Source organism: Passer domesticus, chromosome 4, assembly GCF_036417665.1.
Source record: "Passer domesticus isolate bPasDom1 chromosome 4, bPasDom1.hap1, whole genome shotgun sequence".
NCBI classification, from domain to species: Eukaryota; Metazoa; Chordata; class Aves; order Passeriformes; family Passeridae; genus Passer; species Passer domesticus.
In genome coordinates, this window is record NC_087477.1 from 17884342 (window position 1) to 17902608 (window position 18267).

General features: G+C 39.6%; 1 long non-coding RNA gene across 1 annotated transcript in view; it reads left to right on the forward strand.

The window, feature by feature from the left end:
* The first annotated feature begins 2853 nt into the window (after positions 1–2853).
* LOC135298644 (uncharacterized) overlaps positions 2854–18267 on the forward strand; it is a 77419-nt gene continuing 62005 nt past the window's right edge. Inside the window, exon 1 of the long non-coding RNA XR_010360680.1 lies at positions 2854–2976. This is a non-coding gene — a long non-coding RNA (uncharacterized LOC135298644). The remainder of the gene's footprint in view (positions 2977–18267) is intronic.

The following is an 18267-nucleotide window of genomic DNA, read 5'->3' on the forward strand; positions in this document are numbered from 1 at the left end:
GGGTTTTGTGCAGTACATTCAGTTTACAGCTGGAAGAAGGTTGAAGGTGAGGAGAGAATTTGACAGGTCTGTTTTACAAAGCCACCGCAGTGAGGATGTGAAATGGGGAAACAGACAGATAAACGTCATGTTGAACTGAGTTATGAATGACAGTCCCATAGAAATCTATAAAAGAAATCAGGCTCCCTCTGTTTCTATCAAAATAAAGAGCATTGACCTTTTACCTCTGCCTCACCTGTTTCAGCTTGCAAATCTGACTGCTGCAAATGTTATTAAATGTACCCACAGAGTAGTCATGTAGTGATTAAAAATAAAATACTACTTTGTCATGTTTCCTGTCTTTTACAAGACCTCCATTTGCTTTATATGCTTTGCAAGAGTTAAATAACTGCCAGTGTTACGTGGTCTAAATTCCAAAATAGTGTAAAAAAGAAGACTGTATATACTAAAAAAATATCTAAAGTTATTCAAGATGAGTAACAGATGGCAAGAGAGCTCAAAAGGGATAGGCAAGGGAAGAAATTATATTGCTGGAAAATAATTGGAGAATGGTCAAGGCAGAGGGAATTATAGAGATAATTTTATCTCTGACAGTTGGGCAGAAAATAGACCAAGAGAAATGAGAAAAGGCAGAGTTAGGGGAGGAAGATGCACGCGCGCGACTGCTTTTATTCAATGAAGAAGAAGGACTGGTAAAGTAGAAGAGATGAATGAGGAATGCATTTTTTGTTCCTTAGAGTTTGTTTCTCTATAGAAGTATGTTTATTCACCATTTTGTGCGAGATTGAAGAGAAACATGCAAACTGTGGAACAAAGATAGTGACAAAACTCATGTGCTAACTACCTTGTCATATAACCTGCCTAAATCCAAGGCTGATGACTTGCTAAGCTCCCATTATAAATTTCAATTGGAAAATATTCCTCTTATTTTTCAAAACCCCAGAGACAATAATATTCATTGCAGGTGGAATGATCCCTACTCAAGCTCTTATTATTTCTAGGTCTTGTCTCAATTCTATTGGCTCAGTATGAGTAAATCACCAGTCAAGGACCACACTGACTTTGATGTGATCTTATAAAATCAGGGCTATTTCTTATGAGACATTCAGGATCAGGATACTGCTGAAAGGTGAAAAGTAGCAGGGAGTGTAGATTCATAGTCTGGCATTTTAAAGGATGTCCAGCTCAGCCATGCTCAGTCAGACCTTGAACTCCTTCAAGCACAGCGTTTCCACAGCCTCCCAGAACAAACTGTGCTAGTGTTGGATTTATGGGAATGATGTTTCAATAGCTAGTGTGCCCTGTGCATGGCTGCATTGTGTGGTACAGCCCTGACCTTTCAATTTTCTGTCATCTAAATGCCAGTCACCTCTTAAGAGCTTCTGTAGAGTGAGGCTGTGGGGAAGGGTAGGGTGCTGAAAAGAAAGAGTAGAGAGATTCATTGTTCTACACCACAAAATATGAGGAATATAATTCTGATAAGAGGTCTCTGAGGAATTGCAATGAGGGTGGGCTGAGGCAGGCTGAAGGTCAGCAGCTCGCTGCCTGGGGTCTTTTGGAGACCTTCTGTGCAGAACAGTGTGGTTCCATAAAATAAGTAGGAAAGAAGGTGCTTGCTTTTGTAGGCACACAGTTTGTGTTAATTGGGAGTGGGGCTGCAGCTGAGCTTCATCCCCAATGGGCCACAGCTGTGCAGAGCAGGTGAGCAGCACTGGGGGTAACGAGTGCCCAGGGCACTGACCAACCACCAAAGGGACAGAGGGCACACAGGGGCAGTGCATCAGCATCAGGGGATAAAAGGCTGGGCTGGGGGACAAGGTGAGCAGATGCTGGCAGCCTCCTGAAGTGACAGGGTGTTGCTATGTGTGGATCGAAGCCTTCTGAAATTCTGTGGTGACACCCTGTGTGTTGTGGCCATCTCAACTGTGCCGTGTGCCACCACTGACCAGCTGGGAATACTGGGAAGCCAAATCACCCTTTCCACCCTTGGCTGCTGTGGTTACCAGACATGTAAGTCAGAAGTGCCTTGATTTGTTTCAGGGGCCACTTGTGGGGAAAGGAATGCAGAAGGGCTTGTGTTTCTAAAATTGTTACTTTATAATTGATAAAGTAATAGGTAATTCAAAACACTGCTTTGGGACTTGTGTTTTAGGCATGCATGTATACCGTGACTATGGGATTTTTAAAATTGCTGTGTATTTCTGTGAAAGTAACTAATGTTCTGCATTTTGTGACAAGTGCCTTTCACCAAGTTTTGTGTTTCTATTCTGACCAATTCTACCCTAAGTGCACAAGAGGCTTTCTCTACCATGTCTACATTACAGTCTTAATTGTAAAATAGAGTTTTGGGGTTTTTTTCTCCCATTCAGATTAGATAAATAAGACAAAAGGAAGAAATGTTCTGACTGCACTATAGATTCCTCGCACTCCCCACGTAGATGTATCTATGTCATAGTTTAGTAAGAGACATGGTAGTTTTCATGTGGATCATGATCTAGATGGTTTTATCTGGTCTTGAAGACACCTGTTGGACTTTGTCAGCTGTGTGCTACAATTACTTGCTGTTTTATTTCTGTCAGCTGTTTTAAGGTATAGATATTGCTCAGATGCTGTCTCTGGCTGGACCTTGGTGCAGGCACAGTTTGTGGTAACTGGGGGTGAGGCTGCAGCTGAGCCTCATCCCCAATGGGCTACAGCTGTGAGGAGCAGGTGAGCAGCATTGAAGGTGATGGGATGTGGAGTGCCCAGGGCACTGACCAACCACCAAAGGGACAGAGGGCACACAGGGGCCGTGCATCAGCATCAGGGGATAAAAGTCTGGGCTGAAGGACAAGAAGGGCAGATGCTGGCAGTCTTCTGAAGTGGCAGGATGTTGCTCTGTATGGGTTGAAGCCTTCTGATGTGGTATGGTGATACTGTGTGTATTGTGGCTGCCTCAACTGTGATGTACGCTGCGACACACCTTCAGCAGAGAAGGTGAGACTGTGGTCCTCAGGTGCTGAGAGCTGTTGGTGGGATGAAAAAGTGTTCTGTACCTGCCCTGCCTGATGTCTCTGGTCTGTTTGGATTAGAAAGTTTTCAGGGGACTTTTCCACCTTTCTTGCTGGGTGCTCAGTAAAACAGATTTACCATGGTCTTTGGCTGTTACAGTAATAGAGAAAGATGATAATATTTGCTCATAAAGAGTAGGCTGGTTTTGTTGGGGTTTGGGACCTTATGATTTTCCCTCAAAGTTCCTGTTAGTGAACTCTAAAGAAAGCTTGTACGTTAGGTAGGAGAGCAAGTTCACCTGAGCACTGAAACATCTCTTCCAGCCTTGTCTCATCCTGTCTCCTCACCTAATGCTGTCTAGTTATCATGAAGTTATCATTTGCTTTGGTAATCCTTGAGTTCCTCCTGTCCTGTAAAACCTATTTATTAACATGGTGTAAGGATAAGTGAAGCAGTAACTGTGTGGGAAAATTTGAGTTTTTATGTTTATGTGACTAATAAGTGGTAAAGCACTAAATCCCATTAAGGATCTCTACTTTCAGGAAAACTGGCTATTTTCTTTTCTTGCTTGCTCAGTTTCTCTGACTTCAGGTAGCTTGCTTCATCTCTGTATATCAGTTTTCCAAACTGTAAAGACGGGTTAATAATCTATAGCAAACTGTAGTTTGTTACCTTGATAAACGTATAGAGGAAGTCATGTTGTAGTTGCATTGTTTTAATTTGTTTGAAAGTGATAGAAGTCAGAGAATAAATTAAGTATAGCATCAATCTGTTTTTCTGTAAGTCTGTATTCTTGTTCCCAAACAGTATTTAAGAACATTTGAATGCTTTACTTTGCAACAATTTACGAAATGCCAAAACTGTTAGGCTGTACTTGTCCCCTAGAAATTCCTTAATTCCAACATCATTGAGAATATCAGTACTTGCTGAATTGTATATTGTGTTTGCTATGTTTTTGTCCTCAACATGGCCTGTGACTCATTTGCTGTGTGTTTTTCAAGCCCTGCTTTGGATACTAACTTGTGAATTTACTTCTTGTTCTGTTTGGTGGTTTTTTTTTTTTTTTTTTTTTTTTTTTTTTTTTTTTTTTTTCCATGGCATTTATTACTGCAGGAATTGTGCTGGGAATCAGTGTCTGAATTTTCAGTTTGGAAATTGAAAAATGTTTCTGTTTTAAGTCACCATTTTCTATAGAACAAAATTCCGAATTTATGTTTTGGATGAACTAGAGGAGATGTGTGTCTATGTGTTTATCCACGTACATACATTATATTATAATTTTATTATATTAAGATTTCTAACTGCCTTTCATCCTTACACTTACTCCTGACTGTCTACTTTTGCTGAGGAGACACTTGAAGATATACAGGCTTTATTAATATATGCTCTTTTTTTTGTTCTGGTATTACTTCAGTTCCTTTGACTCTGGCCATAAATCCACAACTATTCTTTCCTAAATCTAAAAGAGTCTTCCAGAATAAGAAGTTATTCCTTCAAAAAATACAGCATTTTGGCACATAATCCTTAGCAAATAGTCTGCCTGTGAGAGTGGAACTCATTAAAATCAAAGTTGACTATATTAAAATGGAGCGTTCTATGAGTTCCAGCAGTATGGGAGTTTCTTACGGATCCTGTGACAAGTTTGATTCCTCTTGGAAAAACACATTCCAGTAGGTGTTAGCTCCAGTTCTAGGGAAGGACACACAGTCTGTCTGAAAGGCAAGCATAACGAAGGCCTGCATATTTCATGATACATCATGTGCTGCTCAGGTGCAGAGGCAAAAATTCAATCCTTTACAAGCGCGTCTGCCCAAACTGGAGCAGAGGTAGCTATTTTGCATCCCGCCAAAGTGTGTTTGATCTTGGAAGTTATAGAATATTTGTTTTATGACTATGAGAGTGCCAAGAAATTCTTTGAAGCAAAGTCTGTAACCTCCGAGGCTGAGATGGAATAGGATGAAACAGGAAAGTTACTGGAAGATGACATTGTTTAAAAAAAACCAAAACCCCCTAAACTCAAAACCAACAACCTTCCCCTCCAACTCTTTTTAAGCCTGCTTCTTTTAATTATATTGCCTGTCATGACTCTAATTCTTTAAATTAATTATGGTGACTGATATGAAGTCTAAAATGCCTTTTCCAATGTACATATAATATGATGGATTGTGATTAATTGAAATATGGAGGTCTGAAGTTTGATAGCTTATGAAGTACAGTTTGTGATACAGCCTCATCTTCCATTTTTTTATTGAACTCTCTTTCTGAATGTCACTAGAGTATTAGAGCCAGAGGGAGACCGTATAAATGACAGATCACTGCTGAATGAAATTCTAAGTTTTCCTTTCTTCCTTCCAGACTGAGGTAGCATATTGCACTGCTACCTTGCCTGTTTTTACAGGCAGAAGGATGCAAAAATTTTTGCTTTAAAATGAAATCTCTTCTTGCATTGTAAAGTCTTTGCTGTCCTGTCCCTTTGTGGACCTTCCTGGGTAGCACAGTATGTAAGTGGGGGCTGAAGTTATTTAATAGGAATATGTACTTCAGTTCCTGTGAGGGTTTCTGGTATTGTTCCTTGTTTTTGGCTATGGAATCCATCCCCCTGCAGTCAGCTGTGTGACACCATGCTGGAAAGGCTTTATAGAGGGGGATGCTTGGTGACCAGGAACACCTTCAAGTCCCTTTCCTCCCAGGTTGTCTGGGCAGTTGTGTGAGAGACCTTTATAACTTCAGCAATTTGATTAAATCTTGATTAACCCTACTTCCAAATGAGCCTATAATGAGAGTATGGGATTTTTTGGTCAGGTGTGGTGTCTTTTTTTTTTTTTTTTTTCCCCGATTGCCTGCAGTGGGAGCAGTATCTATAATTGTGCTTTGTACAGAACCTAGAACAGTCATTCCCAAATGCTGAAACTATTTTCACTAAGATAGCAATAAGATATTTAGAACCTGCAACTGAAGTCTTGAAACTGATTTGGCTGCTGCTCTTAAGCCAATCTGAGGCCCCTTTTGTACCACTGCAATTATTGCAGGTATTATAGATCTCTCCTGTGTATGAAAATGTAATGGTTACTGTCTTTTATTCCTTTTCTGTACCACTACAGGCAACTAGTCAGGTTTACTGTGGATACTGAACATAGCTCTGCTTCTTTGTAAAGACCAGAGATGGTGAAAGGGGCTGTCTGAAAGCAACTCGATGGGCAGAGCTGTTAAGAACTTCCCTCGAGTTGCTGATGAGCACTCAGGGCTTTAAACCTCGAGAAAGAAACAGAAATGTGCCAGGGCTTGACAGAAACATCCCTGATGGTAAAAGTACAGATACAGAAGAACTGATACCTTGTAAAACTACAGTGTGCAGGACAGCCCATGGAACCGTGCCAGCTCTGATAATCTAGGCAAGATGATGCCTGATATTTGGAGAAAAAGATAAATGAACAGCAATATTATATTGCAAGAATTTGTAGAATGTGTGTGGCCAGGAGAAGAGATTTGACAATCCAGCTATTAGCCCCAAGGGATTCCTTATGGGAATAACACCCTAGGACAATATAAACAGTGTTGCCCAGATAGCAAAAGAGACATTTATTAACTTGAGCTGAGGATGCTGACACTTAGTTATTCTCATTATGAAATAATGGAATCAGCACTAAAGGGGAAAAGAAACCCAGTGGTCAGCTGGAACAAAAAAAGCTAAAAAATTGTTCTCGGGAGGAGGGTTTGTGAAGTAATGGGTAACGGTAGTCTATCTTTAAACAAATAAAAAAGCATTCTGTCTTTTTTTGAGGAACTTTTTTCTCCACTGACTGTACAGGAAATGCAGGCTCCTGAATTAAAGTATAAAGGAGGTTGTCATACAATTGCCCTGTAAACCTCTGGTTGTTCATTTTTGCCTATTTAATCACATTTTCAGGGTAAAAGTACTCATGATAGGTTTTAAACCCACCAAGTCCTCAAAATCTTTGGTTAAGTGTACACCAAGACAGATTTGAGAAGATCTTCAAACCCCTTTTTGAGCAATGAAATGCCAAATAAAATGAGCTTGACATTATTCAGCTGTGACACAGTTTGTGATTCAGATAAATATTTCTAAAAGTAGAAATTAAAATTAACAGTACATTTTTGATCTGAAAGCAAGTAAAAAAGTTACATGTTAGTCAGTTTTATAACTGGTTCCTACCAAATGTTGGTCTCAGCAAACAAACAAAAAACTGGGATAATTGTGTGCAGACCCCCACATAACCAGGTTAAGTGAATTAATGCACACCAGTTACCATGAGAATGCTGGATGATATAAATGCATTTTCTAGAACTAAAAATTTCTGTCAAGTGGTTTGGAAACACAAGACTATATGGGACATATTGGAGGTTTTTTGAACATTTGCTGGGTTTAGTAAACAGAGGAAAATACAGCCATATGAAACAAGTGGCGTGTGAATTATCCCTGTAAACAACAGTCTAAAAATGGACATTTATAACCCAGGCACTGAATGAAGCACCACAGTAACCATCTCAGTGACATAATGAGCTCAGTATTTCTTGTATCTGAGCTGTAATTTCAAAGCCTCTGCAGGCACTGCAGATCTTTTTAGATCTTCCTAATTCACCATGCAAAAGAGGAATTTCCTGTCTAATCCTATCCCTATTTAAATTTTTACATAGGATCATTAGTAGGGTTAGCTGTAAGGTGTTTGCCTCATTAGTGTGGTGCTGAAAGAACTTAACCTCAAGAGTTGCAGTTTTACTCTACATTAAAATGTTATGCAAATTCCCCATCTCACTCAGGGTATCAGAGGGAAACGCAGATGCTGTTTTATTATTCTCAGCTCACTTTTGACTTGTTTTACTAGGCTTTGGGCTCAACAGGCCCAGAAGTAATTAAATGCTTCCTTTGTGCTATTTGGAAAATCCTTCATTAGCAGTGTTAGCTTCCTTCAAAATTAATGCTGTGCATGCCAAATTGACCTGCACAGGAAAAAACCCCATAAAATTTCTTCTTTAAAGCTAAAAGTGAGTAAGAATTCTGCTTCACGGCCCTATATTAAGCTTAACCTGTTAATATTTTTCTCATCCATTAGAGAGGGGACTATTAGACACCTTTTGTTCAGGGTTAGTCTGGGGTCTTCACTGATTTATTATGAAGAAAATCAAAGCAGTGCTTGAAGAAGTCAGGAGGCTGGGTGAGGATTTAGGAAAGGAGATATAATAAAGTACCAGTGATAATGCTAAACCAAGCTGCTGCTGTTATCAGGGCAGTTGGGTTCCTTGAGCAATCAAAATCTTTCACCTGAAGGATTTTGAACCTGTCCCCCCTCCCCACCACTAAACTATCAATATGTGACTGTTGTCTTCCAGGTATTTTGTTGTAATTAACAAATCAATATACCCATTACTTGATTGTTGATCCTCCTTCCTTCTGTGACTGTATTGGCTTTAGGAAGAAGACTAGTTAGAGACAAGGTATCTGGAAATTGCTTGAAAAACACAATGAGGTGCTTGGCTTTTAGTATGTTGCTTCCTCTTGACCTTGCAGTAGGTCCTGGAACAAAGCTGAACAAAAGAACTTTAGGAGATGTATTTTTTGAAGACGTGGTCCTTCAAATCAGTGGGACTGATTAGGCTGCAGAATTTCTAAAGTCTTTCTGGAGAGATTTCCTATGGGCTTGAGTTCCACCAACTCATGGAAAAATTGACATTGACCAATGATTCTGAGTGGCCTGGCTTATAGGACATAAATATGTTAAAATAATACAGGAAAAAGTAGCGAGAATATTTCATTTGAGATCAGTGAGAGATATAAAACTTTAAAACTAGATTTACAGCTGTTTGGCTACATCTAGCTAATGTACGGTGAGCTGTAGCTGGTAGTTTGTCTTTGTGTGCCAGTGAAAATGTGAAAAGATTATTTTCCAGTGCAATTCAACCAGATTTATGGCAATTACAGGCTCTAGTAGCAGAGCATAGTAAAGAGCTAAAGAAAAGTTGGATGAATGCTTGTTTTCAATCTCCTTAAATAGGAACACATGAAATGATTTATATAAAATAAAAGCCAGAGTGAAGATGGTGGCAAAACCCCCTACTAAATAATCCTGTAATGTAAAGCCCTCCTATGAGCTCTTGCCTGTGATGACATTCACATCTGCTTGTGAAGATAGGTTTGTCCAAACAATAGGAAGATTTTCTGCCAAAAGATTTCCAAATATTTTGGAAACTGTAAAATAACTCCTCAATCCCATAAAGTTTCTATTAGGTAGTCTTCTTTTTTAGATTAATAAATTATAAAATTTGAATATACAATGAGGGCTAATAAGCCTTGGTAAGATCAGCATGACTTTTCCTCTTGAATGAGTTTATGGTCAAGTAACAGCACTATAATATTGTTATGACAACATAGCACATTGAAATAATGCCTGAAAGAGCCTGTTAAATTGAAAAGCTATTTGGGTACTTGACTATTTGATCTGTGGAGCAAACTTTTCAGCGCTGTTTATTGAGGATTATTTATTGGGGAATCAGAAATTTCTAATAAAACCAGTAACAGAACAGTGCTGTGAGAAACTAAATTTTCTGCTAGAAGCATAAGATTGCTGCTATTGGAAAACAGTGACTATTTTTCTTAGTGATTTAGTCTTATTTATTATTGAGTTTTGAATTAACTGCAGTAACATAAAACTTAGGTATGAGAGCCCCCTTAGTGCACACATCTGACTGAGGTACAGTGGCAATCATAGTAGAAAAGAAAAATGTTGGCCTGGGTAAAAGAAAAGAATAAAGGACATATTATGCTATGGAAAACACAGATGAGATTAGCACCACTTCAATATTAATTTCTCCTCAGATATGGAGGGTTTTGATACAGAATTTTGTTCCCAAAGTCGAAGTCAGGACAAAGTCTGAACTCTTGGCCCTTGCAGTTGCTCTAGCACTCACATTGACCTTCCATGCTAAAATCTCAGCAACTGCAGTTGTATCTTTGCATCCCAATCTTTTGGGGCTGCATAGGTATTAGTAAGCTGGAACTTTGGTAGGTTGGAAAACTTTAAGGTGCAAAATCTAATAGTATGTGTTTTCATGATATTGCCAGATAATGGTTATGAATCATACTTCCCTTGAGGCAGAGATTATTTGAGTTCATGTGCATCAAACAAGGAAGGTTTTGTTTTATTCCTTTTGAACTGCCCATGGTTTGGTCCTTAATTGGGTTAAATTTTAGTGTTCTCATTCATCTAAGTAACAATGATGCACTTTAATTTACTGTCATCTAGACTCAAAGGCCTGTGAATGTCTGAAGAGGAATAACTAAAATCAAATTTAGGACAGAAACAAAAAGCATATTGACATATCCTATCAGTCTATGAGTTAAAGTCAAAAGCTGTTTTTTATTTTTAGTAGGAGATTAGGGGAAATAACTTATTGTTTAGTCTTAGTGTTACTGGAAAATGGATAAATATTTGTGTTTTTCTTCTGCAGTCACCCTTTGCATCCTACTCAAAGCTTTTGTCTCTGGTTTTAGCAGAGAGGTTCTTCAGTTTGCCTTATTTTGATACTCATCATAGAATCATAGATTTCCAGGTTGGAAGGAACCTCAAGGATTATCTGGTCCAACTTCTCCTTACAAAAACATGATACAGACAAGATGACCCAGCACCCAGCCCAGCTGTATCTTATAAGTGTCACATGTTGGGGAATCCACCACTTGCCTGTGGAAAATATTCCAACAGTTGATTATTCTCACTGGGAAAATCTTCTCTTGTGTCCAATCAGAATTTCCCTAGGAACAACTTGTAACCATTACCCCATTTTTTCCACATGATTCCCCATAAAAAGGGAATCACCATCTTCTTTTTCATCTTCATTACTTCATAATCTTTGTAGCTGCCCATTTAAAGACTGAAACTCCCTTAAGCCTTTTTTTTTTTAAATTCAGACTTAACTTCTCAGTTCCCTCAGCCTTTCCTGGCATGGCAAGCTTCCCAATCCTTTGATCATCTTTGTGGCGCTTCCCTGGACCCTCTCCAGCCCATCCATGTCTTTTTAGCTTACTGGAGCCCAAAACTGAGCATGGCATTCCAGGTTTAGCCTGAGAAGTGCTGAATGGAGTAAGGATTTTATCTTGCTGGTGATGCAGCTCATGTACACTGGGATGCCCAAGTCTCTTCCCAGAGCACCACTCCCAGCTGGGCAGGTTTCAGGTTGGAAGGTTTAAAAATGTTTTGCAAACACTTTGCTTGGTTGTTACCAGGTGCTTCAGCCCAGTAAACACCTGTTTGAAAAATATGAAATCCTGGGGGTAAGAAATTGTGGGATTTAATAATGATTTGATGGTTTTGCTAAGAGCTGCTGGAATACTTGTATGTTGATTTGGCAAACAAAAGGAATTTAAACGAATTTCTTTACCTGCACTGTATATTACAGAAGTACCAAACCTTGCTATTTGCTGTGAATTCTTTATGAACTAGTGCAATTTCTGTGGTTCCCCTACACTTTGCTTTTCTTAGTTTCTTTTAAAATTTATCTTTAGTCTTTGTGTACTCCTGCAGTGTCACTCAGCTGAAACTTTTGAAAAGGTGGAGGGCTGGCACCGTTACTGCACTTCAACTAGTTGGGATCTTTTTTGTCACCCTAAGTACAGTTTGATATGGGAATTTTGGTTTTATTTATTGTCAAATCCTAAAGATGTTAGTGTATCGTGCCCACACCTTTAAATAATAAAACTCCTATATTTGTTTGCAGATACTCTAATCTGTTGTTAATAAACTTGAAAGAATACAGTCTTGTCTAATAAACACATCAAACTAATGGGTACCAAAGCAGTTCAGAAGAGTGTTTGTTGTTTGGTGTTTAGATTTCAGTCAAAATTAATCAACAATGGATGGGGCCTGCTGTATTTATTAGCAACACAAATCCCTGTGATTCAGTGCCAGGTCCCTTTGACTCGTTCCAATGTATGCTGGCAGGGGTACAGGACTGATAAATACTTACATCCTTGTGACTGGGAAAGAAAGAGGGGAGTGGGATAGAGCTGAGAAAACAGACCTCACAGTTGGCCCGGGTTCCTTGAGAGCCATTTTGAATGTCTTTCAGAGTGAGCTCGCTTGTAAATGGGAAGTCATTGATTCAGGAATAGTAGAGGCTTTTTTTCTCTTTGAAACCTTCAGCTTTGCAGATGGCTGGCTGCATAAGCCTGCAAGGTTTTGTTCTCGCTTCCCCTCCCAGGACACTTGCTTTCTCCAATTTTAATTTTCATTCTCCTTTGCTTTTCATTAAATTTCTTTAAGAGAGGCAGTTATTGACAGGAGAAATGCTGTTGCAGACATGCTCCTTCTTGGGAACATCTGTAATGGTCTAAACTGTCTCTTGGCAGAGAAAGTGAAGGTGCTTGAACTTTGGATGTTGAGTTTTTAAGTTCCATTTGTGAATTCAAGGCAAATTATGGCTCATTTTGTGGAGGGTAGAAATGAATGGCTATCACCAGAAATGTTTCTGTCAAATCAATTGAAAATCCTTGCTGTTTCTCTTTGCTCCAGCCACTTGTGAAACTGGAAATACAGAGTTTCCACTCGTGGAGATTTTCTGTCCTGCAAAATTGGGGAAGTTTATTTTCCCTGCAGATGTTGGCTTGCACTTTTGCTTCTGGAACCCTAAATTCTGAGTCTGTGAAGTAAAAACACTCCAATTCTGAACAGAAGCATGTTGAATTTCTTGTAAGAAATACTTAGTGATAAACTGTGTGAGGAAGCAAGTTTCAGCATGTTGTTCACGAACTGCTGGAATTTCAATAATGTTATCTCCAGGACTAGTGGTTGCACTTGATACTGATAAGCAAACCAGTCAGGTCACAGTACCTGCTACAAATTCTTGTTCTTGACATGACACTTGCTGTTTTACTTGCTTTGAACCCAATTTTCTTTTTTCTACTGGCTGAATGACTCCTGAAAGTTCAGGACACTTTCTGAGGAGAGCAGCTTACAGTAAAAGGGACTTCTGAAAAAGCTATTTGAACACAGAGAATTCAGCTATTGATTATGGGAGAAACAATAATGCAGGGAGAAAATTATTGTGGCAGTATTGCTATATGTCAGCTTAATGACAGACTCTGCTGCTATCCACTCTTGGGTCTAGTTCCTTGTGTATTGTTGACATATGAAGAGAAGGTGCAGTGGTTCTCCCTGGTAGATAGGAATGGTCTGGGACAGTGCAGATTTATCCTCCATGGGGCTCTGTGTGTGTGACTTTCTCCCAGGAGAGCCTTGCCAATAACTGCTCTGCATCAGCGGCTGTGCTTTTGTTGTGGGTTTTCTCTCCTCGGAGAAAACCTGCACTAAAAAGGGAATAAATCAGCTCTTGTCACTTGAGAGACACATTGAACAATGGTGGTGATTTTCTGTCTTACAGAATATTGATGTGGAACATGTGCGGTTTACCCGTGTGATTACAACAAATCCCGCTCTTACTAGTTATCATTTCTAGGAAAATACAGAAAACACAGACTTCCTTCAGAAACGGGCAGGCTGCCTGTGCGGGAGTTGAGTGGGTGGAATTACTCACAAAGGTAGTTCAGTACCTTGCGTAGCTGCCTTGGGTATACTTTGGAATCTTCTAATTTGAGAATATTTGTCTTGCGTTCCTCTCCCTCTTTATTGACATTTCAATTGGTGTTCTCTTAGGTATTGAGTGAAAGTCATGTTTGGTGAACAAGTAGTTCAGGAGAGGACAATTATGATTCAGAATATGAGCTATGTAAGAATTATGGCTCTCACATTTATTTTTCAAAGCTATTTAGAAAATGATCTAGGAGAATCATCTTTATGATGTATGTTCAAGAAATCTTCAATGTCTTCTCAGGCTGAAATATCTGTTCCAAGTTTTTGAGGCTATGAAATTTACAGCTCTGTGGTATTATATCCTTGTGTTGATTATCTGAGTGCAACTGAATGATTAAAGTCCTGAGTTTGAGGTGAATGCTTTAGTTCAATTTTAGCTAACATATAAGAAATACTTGTATAAAAGTTTCCTTTCCTACCACCATGCCTTTGAATAAACTCATTTGCTAAAGCAATTGTGGCAAGCGGTTGTATAGAGATCATTTGGTCTTTGCCCCAAGCATTTGCCATCTTTTCCCTTCCCACTGGTTCTCCTGTTTAGCTGATGCCTACAGAATGACCACAGAGTTTCATTACATGCACAGCAGCTCTAAAGGACTGTGTTCCCACAATGGGCAGGAGCAAGCTTGCCAGAACATTCAGCAAACAATTTCCCTCAGGTCCTGCTGTTACTGACAGATGGCATTACAACTTAGAAATACAGTTTACGTGCTCTTTTTCACTTGTTTTCCCTTAAGATCATTTGGGTTCTCACAGAAAATTCCGTTTTGGTGAAACAGGGGTGGGTTATGAAACTGTTTCCACTGAAGTGTTCAGCAGATACAGAGGAAGTGCCTTTTTATCACTAGGAGGCAAAACAATTTCAGAATATTTTTGAAGTGTGGAGTCCTTGTGGTGTTTAGGCAGTAGGAAAAAGAAAACTCATAATATGTTTTGAGTTAAGCTTTTGTCCCTAGAATCTATTTTTATGGACTTTTTCCTTTGTAAATTAGAATGAAATTGAACTTCAAGATTTTAAGAAAAATTGATTTTTTTTTTTTTGTTTGCTATCTGTTGCTCTGAGCATTTACTGTATAATGTTGAAGACTGGCTGGCCCTTGATCTTTCTAGTAACACTGTTGATGAGGTTGCTGTTTGTGCCAATTGAAGTGGTGATTTTTCATTATGTAGAAGTATCCAAATGTGACTAGTCTATCACTTGCCTTATTTTGTACCAGTTATCAAAATCATAACTTTTGATCTCCTTTAAATTAGCTTGTGTCACATGCAAGACAAAAGTGTGGGGAAAAAAAAAAGTAGGACTGTTACATCCTCAAATCACTTCCCTGTTTGTGTCTCACAGGCTTTGCCATTGTCCTTCACTGTTTACTTGGTTATTGGAACATCACTCTTCCTTACTTACCTTTTCTCAAGTACTTCCTTTGGAAAAAATGAAACAACAGGAAGTTCCACTGGTGTGGAAGTTGCCAATGGCACCTGCTAGCAGTGCACCCTGGCCAAAAGCCTGACTTTACCAGTTACTTTTAAGTGCCTATCTCCCAGTCCCCATGATTGCACTGGAAATGAACCTGATGAGGAAAAATGTAATTTGGCTGGTAACATCTCTTGGAAGTGTCAGCCTTGTGATGCATGGAGGTAGAATGGAAGTCTCTGATGTTGGTTTAATGATTAAATTACAGGAATGAAGAACACAGAGGGGTTATGTGAATAGAGAAGGAAAATATCTTTGGGGAGGCCACCTGTGCCCCACCCAGGTGTTGGTGCCATTCTTTCTGGATGCCATTCAGGGAAGCCCCCTTCACTACACATAGCCAGCATAAAGCTCCTCCTAAAACAATGTCAGAACATGTGTTAAGGCATTCTTTATTTCATTTTAATAATACTGTTTTTTTTTTTTTCCAGCAAGATTGAAAGCTGTCTGGTATTTGTGAAAGGAAGTGTTGGGCACTCCAACTATATACTAGTTACTGAAATACTTCTTTTGCTTTTATGGGACTGCAGTTAACAAAAAAGTAAATTTTGACCATTAATTTCATCTAAGATCTTCCTGGACTTTTATCATAGGTCTTTCTCTGCTAGAAAGGGAGGGGTGAGCGCAGCAGGAAGGAAATGAAGCTATGGAACAGGCAGACAGAAGAAGTTAAAGAGCCCAGGCTTTGGATGTCCTGCTGCCCATAGAATCTGCAGTTCTGTGTCAGGTATCTAGGCTTCTAATCAGCTTGAGGCTGGGATCTGGGTGGATGCAGCTGCAAGGAAAGCAACGTGCTGACAAAAGAGGTAGAGATGTCCAGGGTAAAGATATGGGCTTAGGCCAAAGGGAGGGAGTGAGAGAGACACCATGAAGGTATTCATGTGGTATCTGGGTGTCCACTGAATGATGGCATATTTGTACAGAGCAGAACCATCAGAGGACAAGAAATAGATTTTAGAATCAGACAGAGATGATTATCTAGATATGTAGGTTCAAATCCTGGCTCAGAACTGGGTAAGAGATACAGAAAAAAGCTTTTCCAAATGTCATGGATAGCCAGATTAGTTGATCTTATTTAACTCCCCATTTGGGGAGTGCAGTTTTTCGGGACTATATGGCATTTAGCCTGCTGGGGTTTGCATGAGGAGCCAGACTTACTGGGGAAAAAAAGGGTTTGCAAGCTTCTTGTTGAAAGCAAAAACCTCTGGTTGTTTCAGGGCCATCTAGTAGTATGTGAAACAAGAATTTATGCTATCTCAGATCTTTATTGAGGAAAATAACAGCTACAAAACCAAAGCTTGATGGGAAACGTTGTGTAGGAGACAAGAGCAGTATCTGTAGCAAGGGAGTGATGCAGAGTGTGCTGGTTAAGTGCTGAGCTGAGCCACTCTGGCAAAATGAATCTTTGCAATTAGCCGGGCTTTGTTGTGTGCACCATTGGACAGCTGGGCTGGGAGGAGCTGAGAGCAGTGTGTGAGTCAAGGGTGGAACCAATGTGTATGTCCATACACAAATGGAGAAGGCTTTTTTCTCTCACCAGTGGGAGGAATGGAGTGCAAGCTTGGAGGTAAGAGTGTATCTGACTCATGCTAAAGAAGTCACCCATCAGTTGGCTAGATTCTGTCACATTTCCTTTGTGAGTGTTCAGTGCAATAATGCATGACCTGCCCACAGTTTTTTCCAAAAAAGTGATGCTGCATGACACATATTGGAACAATACAAGGACTTTGAAGTAAGGCTGTTTTGGTACCTTTTGGTCATAAAGGTAAAAATATTTCCAGAATAATTGCTTAACAAAATGAAAGTCGAAGTTTTGCTTTTGCTGTAAAGGCTCCAATACTTAAGTATGTATTTTTCTCTCTTTAAACCATGCAAGTTCCTAAACATGCAGGCATCTAAACCACTTTAGTGAGGTTACATAAATCATGATTGTCAATGACAGTAATTATTGGGTTTGAAGGGCGATGACTTTAAAATAAACCCTTATTTTTCCCAGCATGAGAGCTTGAAATATGTACATCTTTCCATGCCAATAGCAAGTATGTTAGCACCCTGATTCATTCTCCTCCACAAAAGTCTTTGCCTTTTTGTGTTTCACAGGCTAGGGTCAGTGGAAATTGGCAAGCTGGAATATTGCCCTAAGGAATTTTCCATCCACCACGTGCTATTTGAATTTGTGTCTGAACTTTTATTAAAATAGAAACGTGTTTCTATATAATGAGAGATCCTAGCTGAGCTTCTTAACCCAGGTGCATGTGTTTCTACCTCTGCTCCAGACGAATGAAAGGGAATGTCCCCTCCAGTTATTAAAATGATGAAAGATACGAAGTTCTAGGGTATCATCAGGGTTTACTGCTGTTGTATGTTGAGCTCAGAGACATATTGCAATTCAGAGGCTGCCATAGCACCTGTACACTCCTGTACACTCTATGACTAGGTTACCACTGGCTGCTTGTCCTGCAGCAGATGTGCTTTTTACTTTTGTAAATGTGCTCATTACCTTTGTGGAGGTCCTTTTGCCAGCTGAGACCTGCTGGCTTCAGCTGAATGTGTTGTCTCCCCGTTTAAGTTGTGTCAGACTTGCAATACCCAGAGGCTGTAGTGTCTTTTTTGGAGGTGAGGGTGTTTTTTTTTTTTTTTCCTGTGGGTGATAAGCAGCACAGGAATTATGAGCTCAGGCAACAGCTGGAACTCATGATGTGGCAGTCAATTGGATGAGGCTGCTGAGGAGGGGATGTAACTAAACAGAACTGATAGATTTAACTGAGTAAGGAAATGCTTAACTTCCAGATGTTTAAACTGTAATCCCTCTGATGAAAACTCCTATCCTCCTGGGTTTGGAATGGATAGATGAATGGAATGTGCTGTGCCTGTCTGGCTGCCCGTGTGCCACTGCAACATGCTGAGGAACAGCAGTGGTTGTGCTGTTGTTTCTCTCTGGAAGGGAACTAAAAAATATTTCCTACAAGTGAGTGTGTGCCTAGAAGATGCCAGAGCTATGTCTTTTGCATTTTAAATTAAATTAAAAAGTGTCAATATTAGATAACTCTGAGGTAAAACTGAAAATATCTGTAATGAACCCACAAATCCTAATTCATCGTTAAAACGCGTCTGTGCAAGCTGCAAACAGCCAGGCATAAATCTCTCCCGTGTCCAGAGAGGAATTCCCCCAGCACAGAAAATCCCTACGCATGGTAAAGGACTGCT